The sequence below is a fragment of the Taudactylus pleione genome, unplaced genomic scaffold (assembly GCF_031769625.1).
Source record: "Taudactylus pleione unplaced genomic scaffold, aTauple2 ptg000278l, whole genome shotgun sequence".
NCBI lineage: Eukaryota > Metazoa > Chordata > Amphibia > Anura > Myobatrachidae > Taudactylus > Taudactylus pleione.
This window is the reverse complement of record NW_028284680.1, coordinates 7686424-7699190: the sequence shown is the minus strand read 5'-3', so window position 1 is coordinate 7699190 and position 12767 is coordinate 7686424. Positions and strand designations below refer to the sequence as shown.

Genomic DNA, 12767 nt, shown 5'->3' with positions numbered 1-12767 from the left:
CAGATCTCTGCACAGGACACAGGCCAGTACAGCTACTAAGTCTATATCATATGCAAGACAATGAATAAGGATTGCTGTAGAGATAGAGAGATGTATTCTTTATAGGAAGCTGCACAGGGCAATGTTCTAATACAGCAATTATCACATAGAGGCAACACTTCAGATCCTACTTCAAGGCAGGCTTGCCTTCCCTCCCGATTTGGTTGGGATTTCGCTCCCGACCCCCCGGAAAGGCAGGCCAGCCTCCCGGCTGCCGCGTGCCCCCTGCCCCCCCCCCCCCCGACTACCTACTAGAAACCCCCGCAGCTGGGGGGCCCGATGACATGATTCGTGCTGAATCGCATCATCGTGGCTCCGCCCCTGCTTCACAATGCCTTTATTTCCCGCATTGCGAGGAGGTGGGGCCACGATGATGCTATGGTGCGGCATTGTCCGTCCCCAACACTGACCCAATGCACGGCCACACCCCCCCACTGTTTGCAGGCATTCAGCTCCCTCCCGGAAGGAGGGAGCTGAATGTCGGCAAGTATACTTCAAGGCACAGAAAAGGAGAAAATGAGATTAGGATAATTAAGATAATTGCCAACAATATATTAATCAGGCACTTAGGGGGAAATTCAATTAGGTGAGAGTTTTCAAAAGGCGAAAAACTCGCACACTTCGCCTTATAATTCGCACACTTCGCCTTCATGCGCGCACCCGAGATACGCACAATTCAATTAGAAATGCAAATTTGCACTACTCGCAGTGAGAAAATTTTTTCCAGAAACTGAACATCTTAAATAGCAAGACAAAGTGGGGAGACCATCCTGGATCCCTAAAAAGTGACAACGTCATTAGCAGAATCATGTAGAAGACTGTTAGTGGGAATAAGGAAACTACTGGAGGCTTTTAAAATGTGTCAAATGGCTGATTTGTGAATTTTTTTTTTAAAGTTAAATAAATGTAAAAAAAGCTGTAGAATTTTGTTTCATTACAAAGGAATTAAACGGAAAATGCAAAAAAATAAAATAAAAAACGTGCAACTTTTAAAAATAATGTAAAAATATGATAGAAATCAATTATTTTTCTGTGAAATGAATTCTTTCACTAAATTTAGGGTGCATTATTTAGCTAAAAAAAAACAAAAAAAACTTATTTTGCTGTAATTTGAGGCAATTTTTTTTTTAGCCAAAAATGACATGTAATTATTGGCCCAATTAAGATATTTTTTAAAAATTCCAAATTTCTAGTTAGTCATTATGAGGGTTGTCCAAGGGCTTCTGAAGCAAGTCCCGACATTTTTACTTTAAAATACTTATTTTCCCTACCTTTTCACCTGCTCGGTGGGGGAGGGGTCGAACAAAAACAGGTGAATTTACTCAAAAAAAGAAATGCGAGTTTGGAATTGAATTGCAAATGTAATTTGCAAGGCAAATTTGCCGTGATTTCACTTTGCGGGGACCAAATTCGCACCTAATTGAATTCCCCCCGTAGCATCCCCTTTCTACTAAACGTTAATGGAGGCTGGAAGCCATATTAGATTACATAGGGTTAATGTTACAAGTATAATAATGTCTGATTACGGTGTTTCTGTGTTACCATGTACGCGTATGGTTACTAGGATTACCATGTTCAACAGGTTCTTTCCCACCTGTTATGCTATAATATTTTGACTACTAGAAGTGCTGGGAATGTGGTGGTTACATGGGAACTGACCGTAAGAGTTTTTCCTTATCTTGGGAAACGTCTCTATTACGCCATAAAATGACAGTTGATATAGCCGGTGTGATGACTGTTGGATTAGGGTTACAGTATGGGTGTATAGGCGTGCACGCCAACCATGTTCAGGAAGTACAAAATAACATTAAACATGTGGAAGCTTAAGTATGTATAAATAATCTAATGTATAAGTATGTAAAAATTATTCAGTACATTTTTAGGAGGGTGATATGGTTATAAAAACATACACGTTTTAACATAGATTAAAATATGTATGTATTTTATAATCATACCTAAAAATGTATTGAATTATTTTTACTTATATATCCCCCCTGGCTGGATTTGAAGAGCGATGGAGACTACTACAGAGAATAGATTATCCTGGCGCCCATAGCACTATAATCTCTAATGGATGATTGTGACAATAGCTGCTGCACACCTCCTGAGTGTATTGCCAATTCTCTCTGACAAACATAAGAAAAAAAGAAAACCAGTAGGTGGAGCGGCACACAAAAGCAAAATAACCGATAAATGTAAATTATCTTATTTATTAAAAAGCATATATAGTGTATATTTAATATCCAAAGTATAATTACATAAAATCTAAAAACACTCCCGGGAATGTATGCTAGACATTATGGGCCAAATGTAATAGGGTGAGAGTTTAGAAAATGTGACAGTTTAGCAGGGCCGTAGGGGGGTGGTGTGGCCGGTGCCTCCGCACAGGGCGGAATACTTCCAGGGTCACCGGCCACACAGTTTCCGGCTCCGGAGGTCTGCAGGAGTAGACCTCCTGCAGTGGTGCGTGGCGCACCAAGAAAGCCATCGGGAGGTCCCGCCCGCCCTCCGCCCCCTGCATGGAAAAGTAAGCGCTCAGGGGGAGGAGGGGGCAGGGAAGGGACGCACTGCCGTCCTGATACGGCACTGCAGTTTAGCAGTAATCTCTGACACTTTTTAAACTCACCCAATGAAATAGAGGGCCTGATTCAGACCCGCTCGTGAGGCTGCTCCGTCGTGCGAATGCGCGAGACCCGGATAGCGATGAGGAAGCCGTCGCTCCGGGTCTCGCACCAAAGGGGGCGTGCTGTCGATGGTGAGTGACAGCACGCCCCCTTTGGTGGGCGTGGCTGCCCAGACGGAGGCGTTCCCATGGGAACGCCTACCGTCTGGGTCCGGCCCCACTGACATCACTAGTGATGTCAGTGGGAGTGTTATTGGCTCTGATAGAGCCAAAAGCACTCCGGGCTTGCGGACAACGAGACCCTAACGCAACCATCTTTTTGGCCGCTCGTATAAGCTGTGGGTGGTTACCCACAGCTATGCGAGCGGCCGGGAGGCCGCTCCATTTTCAGCTAGGACGGCCCTGATTCAGAGCGAGCGCTCTTGTCAGAGCGTTCGGCTCTGAATCAGGCCCAGAGTTCGAGAACAGGCAAAACTCTCACAATTTAAACTCTCATCCAGATGTTTTCCCATTTTGAAGGTAAAACTCGACCAATGTGAGAGGTTACTGCTAAACTCTCACATTGTCTAAACTCTCATCCTATTACATTTGGCCCTATATACGAGTATGTAATATATATATATATATATATATATATATAATTATATATACATATATATTGTATGTAATGATACACCACTACAAGAGTATTATGTCTAATAAATAGACTGAATCTCAGCCACTGTGCACACAATAGTAATTACAGCACTAAACCTTCTATCGGATGAGGTGTGTCATGTGTGCAAACCACTCACCCCTACTAAAATAAATAAAGACACTGAGACGTAGATTTGGCAGATAACTTGATGGCGATTTATTGGAGCAATAATTATTTATAATTTATTATTTATTTAAGGATGTATGGTGGGATGGGATGTAAGAGGGATGTCCATCCCTCTTAGTTTTTAGAGCGGCCCCCTGGCCGCTCGCATAGCTGTGGGTTACCACCCACAGCTATAGCGAGCGGCCAAAAAGATGGTCGCGATGGTCAAGACCATCGCGACCATCGGGCTTGCGACGAGACCCTTGTGATGTCAGTGGGGCCGGCCCCAGACGGTAGGCGTTCCCATGGTAACGCCTCCGTCTGTGCAGCCACGCCCCCAGCACGCCCACCAAAGGGGGCGTGCTGTTACTCACCATCAGCAGCACGCCCCCTTTGGTGCGACACCCGGGTTGGCCGTCGTTATTCAGGTCTCACGCATGCGTCCGTCGTGCGCATGCGCTTGGCCAACATCGACCCGCTTGCGAGCGCTAAGCGCTCGCGAGCGGGTCTGAATTAGGCCCAGAGTGCATAAACATAACAATATAAACCATATAATCAACAAAAGGTATCACATATTGTATGTAATAATGATACACCACTGCAAGAGTATTATATCTAATAAATAGACAGAATCTCAGCCACTGTAATTACCGCACTTCAGAGAGTCCTGCTGGTAAATGTCACTCTGTCCCAGGTATATTACAGGATGCAGACGGCCAAAATTACAGTGTATTTCTTCCGCCGGACATTGGGGCTCCTGTGCACATGCGTGACCTGTGGGTCACACACATGAGCACTTGTGAAAAGATTTACTTGTGAAAGGAGCAGTGAAGCCGCTCGCGGAGACAGCTGATTTTCGGATCAGTTGTCTCTGCACCGGAGCAATTAATCATTGTGTGACTGCACCAAACATCGTACACTTATTTGGCAAATACTAATATACAGTAAAAGGCAAATATACACCCAAAACGGATGCAATAAACCCAAAATATGCTGCCACTGATATAAAAAGAGAAAAGTTCACTACTTTCCTCTAACAAGTACAAAGCCAAATAGGATTGTCCACCTCGAAGCTTATAATGAATTGTATGTACTGTATATACATCAGTCTGTGAGTTTGGATAACAAAAGACAACAAGCAAGAGAAGGCAAGGCTATTTGCTGGGGCACACTTAGATGATAATTCATACACAGAAAAATTAATTGATTAAAATATAACCTTTATTAAATATCCATAAAATTAAGAGGTATCCATACACATTATGGCCCTGATTCAGAGCCGGACGCTCTGACCAGAGCGCTCGCTCTGAATCAGGGCCCATCTCCATTAATATGGAGCGTCCTCCTGGACGCTCGTATAGCTGTGGGTCACCACCCACAGCATATACGAGCGTGCAGAATGATGGTCGCGATGGTCAGACCATCGCGACCATCGGAACTGCGAGTAAAAGCCTGCGGTTGGGTTTTTCAACCGCAAGGCCAGGAGTGATTTTGGCTCTATCAGAGCCAAAATCACTCCCACTGACATCACTAGTGATGTCAGTGGGGCCGGCTTCAGATGGTAGGCATTCCCTTGGGAACGCCTCCGTCTGGCAGGCACGCCCCCGGCACGCCCACCAAAGGGGGCGTGCTGTCAGTCACCATCGACAGCACGCCCTCTTTGATGAGACACTCCGAGCGAAGGAAAGTCCTTCGCTCGTCGGGTCTCGCGCATGCGCATGACGGAGCTCCCTCCGTCGTGCGCATGCGCAGTGGGGACCATCGACCCACTTGCGAGCGGACAGCCGCTCGCGAGTGGGTCTGAATGACCCCCTATATTCTTAAGAATTAAGGTATGTTTCAAAATAAACTTTCGGTGTTGAAATCAAACACCCACAATTTATATGGCGAAAATATTAAACAGAATCTGCATTCCACTAAACACGCTTGGAATGGATATCAATTACTTTGTAATGGTGAAATATCAGTTTTGTTATCACAAATTGGTTGCATACTTGCTACACCATGTGCATTCCTATCCCATTCATCATCCAATATAGGTTAACCTACAGCACCTGGGCTACCTGGGTGGTCTCCCATTCAAGTACTAACCAGGCCCTTTGCTGTATTGCTTCCAAGATCAAACGAGATTGGGCAGGTTCAGTAAAGTATGGCTATAGGCAGAGCCGTAACTAGACTTTTTGGTGCCCTGTGCCAAAGAGAGCATTGGCGCTCCCCCCCCATTTTTTAAATAGGGACATCATAAGATAGTGCACCTGAAAAAGGGCGGTAGCCTCATGGGGAAGGGCCAGGGAGGAGATAGGGGAGACCAGGAGATGCTGGGGATAAATAGGGACTTAATGTAGAGCACCTGAGAGAGGGCCATGGCCATATGGGGAAGGGCCAGGGAAGAGATAGGGGAGGCCAGGAGATGCTGGGGATAAATAGGGACATAATATAGTGCACCTGAGAGAGGGCCATGGCCTCATGGGGAAGGGCCAGGGAAGAGATAGGGGAGGCCAGGAGATGCTGGAGATAAATAGGGACATAATATAGTGCACCTGACCTGAGAGAGGGCCATGGCCTCATGGGGAAGGACCAGGGAAGATATAGGGGAGGCCAGGAGATCATGGGGATATATAGGGACATAATATAGTGCACCTGAGAGAGGGCCATGGCCTCATGGGGAAGGGCCAGGGAAGAGATAGAGGAGGCCAGGAGATGCTGGGGATAAATAGGGACATAATATAGTGCACATGAGAGAGGGCCATGGCCTCATGGGGAAGGGCCAGGGAAGAGATAGGGGAGACCAGGAGATTCTGGGGATAAATAGGGACATAATATAGTGCACCTGAGAGAGGGCCATGGCCTCATGGGGAAGGGCCAGGGAAGAGATAGGGGAGGCCAGGAGATACTGGGGATAAATAGGGACATAATATAGTGCACATGAGAGAGGGCCATGGCCTCATGGGGAAGGGCCGGGAAAGAGATAGGGGAGGCCAGGAGATGCTGGGGATAAATAGGGACATAATATAGTGCACCTGAGAGAGGGCCATGGCCTCATGGGGAAGGGCCGGGGAAGAGATAGGGGAGGCCAGGAGATGCTGGGGATAAAAGAAGAGGAAGCTACAAGTGAGAATGATAATAAACAGGAAAACTGACCGGCCCAAACAGCGCCCCTGCCCTGCGGTGCCCTCTGCCAAGGCACAGGTCGCACTACCCTAGTTACGGCCCTGGCTGTATGATTATCGCGGCAGAGATGAGTATTGCCCTTGCACATGGTCTGAGCAAAATTGTATAGATGTAGGACTATCACCTTTGGAAAAGTCCAATTTATTAATAACAGACAAAATTCAAGAAAAGTAATGCATAAGGCATACTTTAATTGTTTATACATAGGTATAGTATGATACATTAAACTGTCTAAACATTAACATATAATAATAACACCATCGCCATATATTAATTCCATAGACCAAAAAACATTACGGTTTCACATGTCCCATTAAGGCTGCTTAGACATGATCTGAAAATTCACAAAACCTACTGAATTTGTGCCACGCAAACTTCAAAAAGCAATGAAATTACGATCATTAAGGCTGACGCCTTAATGGACGTGTTCCTTCCGTAATACAGATATGGTATTCCATGACACCACATGGTTAACTGTAGATTCAGCACTCTCACAGAGTGAGATTGCTGTCACTCACAAAATGGTGGAGCTGCTAATTCACAGAATTGTGTGCTCATTGGAATACACACATGCTTTTGATAAAGCTTTTGATAAAGCTGTGACTCCACACAGCGAAACCGGCCAGGGACTGGATTTTATATGACCACCACCAACTATTAGGAGCCCACCCATCTCTCTATTTATTGGTGACACTTTTTACTGCACAAAACTGCTATTTGGACCAAACCGTGCCCAAGGGACTACTATCCATGCGACAGCTCTGCAAGCTTTGGTAATCAAGACCCTGCATTCTATTTGGACACTGGAACTGGTAAATATAGCTAATGCTATATGGGAACGCACATCCCTATTCACCATAGGAGATATTTTGGACTTGGAAATTACGTGGGACAATTGCTCCAGATTTGTTTATGAACTGCGAATTCAACATTACATGGTAGATCATATTGTGGCATTTTATTGTGGTTTACTTTGTATTCAGATACCACCAAGAACTGTGCATATATTTGCATATTTAAATATTTACAATTTATTTGTCTGTATGATTAAAATGTATGCCGGGGAGAACTTCCTCGAGTAGAACCCACAGTTGATCCTATTCTCTTCAAATCTTTGAGATAGAACAGTCCCCACTGCTTCAGATGAGGTATCTACCTCCAATAAAAAAAGGCCTGTTGGTATCTGGTTGTCACAATACTGGTGCTGCAATGAAGGCTTGTTTAAGTAGCTGGAAAGCTGTCTCTGCCTCAGGAGGCCAAAATGAAGGATTGGCACTTTTCCGGGTTAAGGCCGTGATGGGAGCCATTAACGAGGAGAAGCCTTTAATGAAGCATCTGTAGTAATTGGAGAAGCCAAGGAGTCTCTGGATGGCTTTCAGAGATGTCGGCCGGGACCAATCTAGTATAGCCTGGACCTTCTTGGGGTCCATTTCCAACCCAGATCCGGAGATGATATACCCCAAGAAGGGGATGCTTGGGACACTGAAGACACACTTATCCAATTTACAGTATAGGTGGTTCTTCCTCAACCGAGACAAGACTTCTTCAACATGGTGCCGGTGTTCAACGTGGGAAGAAGAGAAAATCAGAATGTCGTCTAAATAGACCACAACCGAGACATATACAAGTTCTCTAAAAGTCTTGTGACGAATCCCTGAAAAACTGCAGGTGCGTTGCAAAGCCCGAATGGCATGACCAGATACTCGAAGTGACCGTCACGTGTATTGAATGCAGTTTTTCACTCTTCAACCGGAAACGAATACGGATGAGATTATAGGCACATCTGAGGTCCATTTAGTGAATATGGTGGATCCTTTGACTCTGTCAAACAGTTCAGTAATTAATGAAAGGGGGTATCTGTTCTTAGCTGTGATGTCATTGAGGCCCCTGTAATCAATACATGGCCAGAGGCCTCCATCTTTTTTAGGAACAAAAAAGAACCCTGCACTGGCAGGAGATGTAGAAGGTCGGATGAATCCTTTTCCAAATTCTCTTTGATGTATTGTGACATGGCAACGGTCTGGGCAACGACAAAGGATAAGTGCGGCCACGAGGGGGCGTCTTTCCAGGCATCAGTTAGATTGGACAGTCCCATTCCCTGTGAGGAGGTAAGACGTTAGCCTGTTTCTCAGAAAAAACATCAGAAAAAGATTGATATTCTTCAGGAATTTGTGGTATTTCAGAAGTGACAATCTTTCTTACAGGTTGAATCTTTGGAAGGCAAGAACCTTGGCACGCCTTACTCCAAGACTGAACTTGCATAGTCATCCAGTCTATCTTAGGGTTGTTTTTACCTAGCCATGGGAATCCGAGTATGAGATCATGGGATGCCTTGGGTATTATTAAGAAACTGATATGTTCAGAATGGATTGCTCCAATACGAACCCGGAGAGGTTGGGTCTTCCTAAAAACAATTCCATTAAATATGGGTCTACCATCGATAGAGGTCAAGGAGATAGCATGTCCAAGGTGATGCAAGGAACTTGCAGTTTATCCACCAACTGAAGAAACAAGGTACCTGATTCAGACCCGAATGCTATTTGTGTCCGCTCGCTGGCTAAAAGGGGCCGGCTATTTAAATCATGTGCTCGCACTGTGTCGCGTAAAACTGCCCACTAAGTAATAGCGAGCGGCGCGCACTATGCGCTCGCACCTGTATAAAGACGCCCCTTTGCCACTTGCAACACACGTCATCGCCGGCAGTTGTAGGATTAATCGGTAACATCGAGAGCCATCGGAGCTGCTCGCAGCGCTTGTGGTAGCCTTTTCCTACCACAACATTGTGAGCAGTTCTGGCTAAAATACAACCCAGTCACGTGTGTAATGACGCTACTTTGCTAATTATGCACACCCATTAAACGCCGTTCTGACGGTCGGGGACGCCTGCGTTCGCACAACCACACCCCCGTTTTCAAGCACCTTCTCTTGTTACCACCCACAAACGGCACTATCTGTCACTCTAAATAGCCGCCCGACTGCGGGCTACGGGCGAGCACTTTCCCATCGCAATGACTGGTTCACGCACGCGCACTGCGACTCATACGCATGCGCAGATTGCGAAAAATCACTCAATGCGAGTGAGCGCAGCACAGCGTCCAGGTCTGAATCAGGCCCAAAGTTCTCTGCTGTCCCAGAATCCAGGAGGGCAGACACAAACACAGGACTAGACTTGATATCAAGGGCTACAGACAAGACAGAATCATTTTTCTTTGGGGACGGAAGTATTACTCCTAACTGGGTGTCCCCGGGACTAGTTAGGAACGGGAGTTTCCCGGCTTACGGTTACAGGAAGCCACCAGGTGACCAGTCACTCCACAATACATACACAGATTCTTTTGGAGACATCTCTGTCATTCCTCTTTAGAGAGTCGGGTTCGGTTAACCGGCATGGGTTCTTCATCTGTAGATGAGGGAGGAGAGTAGGCAAGAGAGGGGGTAGGAGGAGGTCTAGGGCGTTCCAATCTATGCTTGTCAGCCTGGCGTTCTCTGAAGCGAAGATCTACTTTGTTGCATAGCGAGATAAGGTCATTGAGGCTGATGATGGGTAAATCACGAGTGGCTAGGTCATCCTTTATCCGATCTGAGAGTCCATGCCAGAAGGCCGATGTCAGGGCCTCCTCGTTCCATTTGAGTTCAGACGCCAATGTCTGGAACTGGATTACATATTGACTGACATGACAGATTCCTTGTTTCAAATGTAAGATACTGTATGATGCGGAAGTGGTTCTTCCAGGTTTATCAAATATCCTCCTGAATGAAGTTAAAAACTCAGAGTAATTATCCAAAAGAGGGTCCGATCGTTCCCAGAGTGGAGAAACCCAGTCTAAGGCTGAACCGGATAACAATGATACAATATTTGCCACCTTGGTCTTTGGAGTAGGGAAATTTGGAGGCTGGAGTGTAAAATGCACATCGCACTGACTGAGAAATCCACGACACAGTTTAGGGTTGCCATCAAACTTGCTGGGAGTGGGCAGATACAGACGAGGAGAAGACCCAGCAGTAGAGATCACTGAGGTAGAGACAGCGGTAGCTGCAGGAGTGCCAGGGGAACCCAGCAATACCTGTAATGTATCCTGGCGGAGCGCCATCTCCTGTACATACTGTGCCATTTGTTGTTGCATGGACTCCAGGCCCTCCAGACGTGTTGCTATGCCCTGGAATAAATCTGTTCTGGACTCCTGACCAGTGGCTGAATCCATTTGGCCAATGCAAACTGTTACGGACTGGAGTTTTTGTGGACCCGGGGTGGAAACAGAAGTAAAAGCAGAAACAGATTTAAATTTATAAAGTCGGTTGTTTTATATGGTTATTGGTAGACATGAAAATATACAGGTAATAATTAGAGTCCAAATGTGAATAAACTTAGAACTGGGGTATATGGATGATAGGTCACTGTAGTGGGAGAGAACAAAGTCAAAGTCCATAAAAGTGGCAGAGATGTCTAAAGTGGAATCCAGAAATGATGCAAATATGGCTGAATGAGATATCCTTGATGAATGGCTGAATGAGATATCCTGATATGCTGCAGAGTGGCTTGAATGAGATATCCTTGATGAATGGCTGCAAGAGGGGTTAACGACAGGTTCAAAACACAGGAGTGGGTACCCAGTGGGAGACAGGGCAGTCACATTTTATTGAAACAGACTGGAGACTGTGGGACTGGTCAGAACGGTGCTGAGAGATCTGTGGTAGCCGATTAGCTGACAGGAGGCAGAAACAGCACCGGAGCAGGAACAAGGCTTAGGAGCACAGGGAACTCTCTCACAGCAAGCTGTGAAACACATTGCACTGGCAACTACAGGGAGCTCCAAACCCCCTTAAGTACACAGAAGCAGAGCGTGAATGGCTGGGAGAGATCACCTGATGCATCAGGATAGGCCCACTATGTCACATGACCTGAGGCAAGATGGCCGTGCCCAGACACTCGCAGCATGGTGATGCTGACAGCCTTACCCCTACCAGCAGAACCAAGACATCAGACCGCCACGAGCACCCAGTGCCAGTCTCCAAGCACCAGCTCCCCCACTGGAAGGACCACACCACAGCATCCGCACTAGTAAGCACTGCCGGCTCCTGGGAAGAGATACCCTGATCGTGACAAAAGGTTTATTAAAGGTTATACACACTGAGCGGATACAATGGTCCGTCAGCTTTATCTCCTGAGAAACAAATTATCAGCAAGTAGTGTTCAAAACACTGCTTGCTGATAATTTGTTTCTCAGGAGATAAAGCTGACGGACCATTGTATCCGCTCAACGTGTATAACCTTTAATAAACCTTTAGCCTGTGCATGCCTAGTTTCCACCACAAAACATATATACTGGAATAATGATTTACTCTATCTGGAAGTATGAGATGCCAGCACTAATGTGCTTAATTTTATGTATTCTGGCACTGGTGGTTCCTCTCTGTTGAAAAGCATATATCTACTAACTATATGTACCATAAGAATACAGTAATAGAGGTTAAACATTGCTTGCTGATTCTATATATCTGAAGACTAATCAGGTTATGATACTTTTCCAGGCTCATTTGGACCTTACTGATCAGTGATTGATCTTTTGTGATGGAGATACCGAGCTTATTGGAATATGGTATCTTCAAGTAATATTAATACATGGTGATGGTGTTATTATTAAATGTTAATGTTTTTTTTTTTTTTAAACATTTTATTGAAACATCTGAAGAGTTCACAAGGTTACTAGTGACAAAATAAATATGAATATTTTCCAAAAAGATATAACCTCATATATACTATCAAAATAAGGTGAATTTTGATGTTATTTTTTTTTTTACTTGTTCCTTATGTAATACAATACAATATTATCAGCTTACCAAATAAATTGAAAACAGGAACAAAGGAAGAGGGAGGTCAGTCTGAGGGGAGAAAGAAAAATAATAACCGGGGTAAAAATTAAAAAATAAAAAGCGACATTAGTATTGCCAATACTATTAAACCATTCAGATATGTCTGGATATTGAAAGGATCAAATGGAAATATCAAGGGATATAGCATTATGTCATACAACATGTTGGAGAAGATACCAGGTCGTATTTTCAAATACTTTGTTTATACCAGTCTGTACTTGTAATGGGAGAGTGAGTAGGTACGGCTCCCACTTAGTATAG

At 45.1% G+C, this 12767-nt stretch overlaps 1 protein-coding gene and 1 pseudogene across 1 annotated transcript in view; both read right to left on the bottom strand.

Moving 5' to 3' along the window:
* The window catches only part of LOC148513520 (protein FAM118B-like), an 80522-nt gene that overhangs the window by 59793 nt on the left and 7962 nt on the right, over positions 1-12767 (bottom strand). The window lies entirely within an intron of this gene.
* On the bottom strand, positions 5507-5625 carry LOC148513522 (5S ribosomal RNA; annotated as a pseudogene).